At 42.7% G+C, this 4020-nt stretch overlaps 1 pseudogene; it reads left to right on the top strand.

Moving 5' to 3' along the window:
- Positions 1-3467: 3467 nt before the first annotated feature.
- On the top strand, positions 3468-3566 carry LOC130033711 (uncharacterized; annotated as a pseudogene).
- The last annotated feature ends 454 nt before the right edge of the window (positions 3567-4020 follow it).

Raw genomic sequence — 4020 nt, 5'->3', positions numbered from 1 at the left:
TTAACTAAGGAAGTGAAGGACCTATACAACAGAAAATAAGAGGACACGAAGAAATGGAAACATATCTCCTGCTTATGTATTGAGAGAATTAACATTGTCAAAATGACAATACTCCCCAAAACATTGTACAAATTCAATGTGATCCCTATAAAGATACCCATAATATTCTTCAAAGAAGTTTATCAATCACTCCTGAAATTCATATGGAACAATAAAAGCCCACGAATAGCTAAAGCAATTCTTGGGAAAAAGACGATGGGAGGCCTCACCTTCCCCAACCTCAAACTCTACTACAAAGCGATAATAATTAAAACAGCATGGTACTGGAACAAAGGCAGAGCCGCCGACCAATGGAACATCATTGAATATACTGACACACACCTTCAAATATATGTTCATCTAATCTTTGATAAGGGAGCAATAAATGTGAAGTGGAGCAAGAAAGACTTCTTTAACAAACGGTGCTGGAAAAACTGGACAGCTACATGCAATAAAATGGGCTCAAACCTCTACCTAACAGCAAGCACAAAAGTCAGATGAAAATGGGTCAAAGATCTCAACATCACAACAGAATTCATCAGGTACATTGAAGACAAGGTGGGCAAAACCCTCCACGACATTGAAGCTAAAGGTATCTTCAAAGATAACATGCCACTGGCCAAAAAAGTGAAAACAGAGATGAACAAAGGGGACTATCTTAAATTAAGTAGCTTCTGCACCTCAAAGGAAACAGTGACCAGAATACAAAGACAATCTACAGAATGGGAAAGGATATTCACCCAATGCCTATGTAATAAGGGGTTGATATCAACAATATACAAGGCTCTGGTTGAACTCTACAAGAAGAAATCATGCAACCCCATCAGAAAATGGGATGATGAAATGAACAGTAACTTTCTCAAAGAAGATACCAAATGGCCAAAAGGCACATGAAAAATGCTCTTCATCACTAATCATCAGGGAAATGCAGGTACAACCAACAAAGAGATATCACGTCACACCACTGAAACTGACCCACATCCAAAAGAACAAAAGCTACCGGTGTTGCCGTGGATGTGGGGAAAAAGGGACTCTCCTTCACTGCTGGTGGAAATGCGGACAGGTTCAGCCGTTTTGGAAAACAGTATGAACGGTTCTCCGAATACTAGAAATTGAGCTCCCATTTGACCCAGCAATATCACTCCTGGGAATATAGCCTGGAGAGGCAAAAAAGTACAGCCGAAATGACATCTGCACTTGTATGTTCATTGCTGCACTGTTCACAATAGCCAAAATCTGGGAAAAAAAAACCCTAGTGCCCAAGAACAGATGACTTGTTAATGACACTTTCTTTCATCTACACAGTGGAATTCTATGCAGCTGTTAGAAAATAAGAAGTCATGAAATTTGCATAAAGTGGATCAACATAGTAAGTGAAATGAGTCAGAAAGATATGGACAGACATCGAAAGATTGTACTCATCTGTGGAATATAAAGTAACAGAATAAGAGACTAATACCCAAGAATAGAGTGATAAGGACTAGGAGGTTTGCTCCAGGCCTTGGAAGCCGACATCACATGCTGGGGGGAAAGGCAGCTCAGATAGAGGCCAGAACACCAACTAAAGGGTATTTGGAGGACCCGCTCTGGGTGGGAGATGCATGCCAAAAGTAGGCCATAGAGCCATTCTTTCTGCCCCACCAAGATCACGATTTGACCCCCACAAGAGGCTATCCGGCACGACCACAGCACCAGAGGCACGTGGATCCAATTCGGAACCCAGAGGCTTTTGGCAGAAAAGTGACTAAACTATGCATTAAGCTACGGCACCATTCTCCCTCAGGTGGGAAAGGGTATTTGTCGCTTCTGCCTTTCTCCCCCCTGGCGGCACGATGCCCACCACCTCAGAGATTATTGGACAGCCAGGTATGAGCTAGGGTGACAGGGCAACTACGGCCTCGTGGGATTGGGGGTGAGGGGTAAAACCAGCCCATTCGTCCTGCCAGCCAAGACCATGAGTTGCCCACCACGAGTGGCTCTCTGGCATGCCATGGCCCCAGAGAACAAAAGAGAATGCCCTGCCACAAAGGCATGTTTGGGGGCATGGTGGGAGGAATACTGGTATCATGCACCAGTTACATCTCCATTCGTCCTAGCCCTGAGATTTTAGCAAGTGCCACATTGGAGGTTTTTTCACGGTCAGGGAAATGAGATACTTCATTGTTACTGGGTTTTGGCATATAGAACACACCACGGGTAACTTGCCAGTCTCTGCCATGTAGGCAAGATACGCTTGGTAACCTGCCATGTTCTCCGAGAAAGAGAACTGGACAATATGAGTTGTTATCTTATCAACAAGATCCAGTATCTGGATCTTGGCCATTGATGGGATTACATGGCTCCAGAGGCAGTCCGTGGGTGTAACACTTAGCTACTGGAAGATGGGGGATCTGGATGGAGGAGGCCCATTCTTGGTCCAAGCAGTCTTGAATATCTCAGCCCCGGGTCCCGCACACCTGGGTTCCTCTGCCAGTTCCTTCATGCATGAGGCTCCTTCAAGTGTGGTGAGAGTGGTCTTAAGCATAACTATGGCTGGTTGCAGAGATCTTCAGCTGCCAGGTCTCTGCTCGGGGTGGTGAGGGAAACTCAACCCACCCCCTCCAAGGGGCCCCAGTGAGGAAAGCCAGGTGCGGCATCAGGAGACTGCCATTTCAGAGATATTTGGACTTAATTTTTGATCGAAAAGTACACATCATTCAAACAGTTGTATGTGCTTAGTAATAAAATATTACACACATGTTCAATCACCTAAGAAAGCCCATTCTGCTCAGAGAACTAGATTTTTAATTACAGGTCTGTTTTGCCCATGTGGAATGACTGAGAATCACTATGAGTAGATATAAAACTCACTATACACCCAAAGATGCACACAGGTTACTTTGAGTCATCTGTGTTGTTAATGTGTCTGGGCCATTACACTACATTGAGACCCTTTTTCTGTCCTTTACAGGAGCCTCATGAGTCTCACATTCCCTTCAAGTTTAACTTGTAATAAAGTGGAATGAAATTATCAATATGCTTCTCACCTCTTCCTTCAGGAGAAAAATCCTACTTACTTTCAAGGTGGTCAAAGTGTGGACAACGCCATCCACCGTTTTCTGGAGATGTACACGGGACCGAGGTGAGAATAGCAAAAGGCTCCAGTTTAATTTTCTTAATGAAGATTTCAGGGAAGAGCATTAAACAACACTGATTCTCTATCTTCCAAAAGAATTATTTTGCAAAACTGATGCCCTGGGTATGGTAAAATATAATATTGTAAAAACCATACTTTTCCTTCTGGGACATTAATGTTCTAAATTTATCACTTCAAGCTCCTTTGAAATACCTTCCTAGATTGGGAATCACTGTCTGCCATAGGAGTGAGTAAGGACAACACTCAGAGAAATCAGAAGAGAAAAATAGGGGAAAAAATCAACTCTTATACTGAGTTTGGCAACACATATACTAAAATTGAAATGATACAGAGATTAGCATGATCCTTACACAGAGATGACAGGCCAACTTGTAAAGTGTTCCATATTTTTCTTGCATTAAGAATTAACAGGGCTACTTTAAGCTAAGACAAGCCCCACAAGTACTCCAAATTTCGACATAAAGATAGCAACAATCCCTATCACAATGATCTCTCTCAACGTCAATGGACTAAATACACCAATTCAGAGGCACAGGACGGCAGGATGAAATAGAAAACTGAACCCAACATTCTGCTGCCTGCAAGAAATACATCTGAGCAATCAAAGCAACCATGGGCTAAAAGTAAAAGGCTGGAAAACAATTCTTCAAGAAAAGAACACCTCCAAAAAGCTGCAGTGGCAATACTAGTATCAGACCACATGAACTTCAGACTAAAGGTTATAAGAGACAGTGAAGGTCATTTCTTAATGATCATGGGATATGTACATCAGAAAGAACTCACCCTCCTCAATGTAGATGCTCCTAATGACAGACCAGCAAAATACGTAAAAACAACTTCTAATA

Source organism: Sorex fumeus, unplaced genomic scaffold, assembly GCF_029834395.1.
Source record: "Sorex fumeus unplaced genomic scaffold, SorFum_2.1 ptg000054l, whole genome shotgun sequence".
In the NCBI taxonomy this organism is placed as follows: domain Eukaryota; kingdom Metazoa; phylum Chordata; class Mammalia; order Eulipotyphla; family Soricidae; genus Sorex; species Sorex fumeus.
Note: the sequence above shows the minus strand (reverse complement) of the source record. Positions and strands in the feature narration are given on the sequence as shown.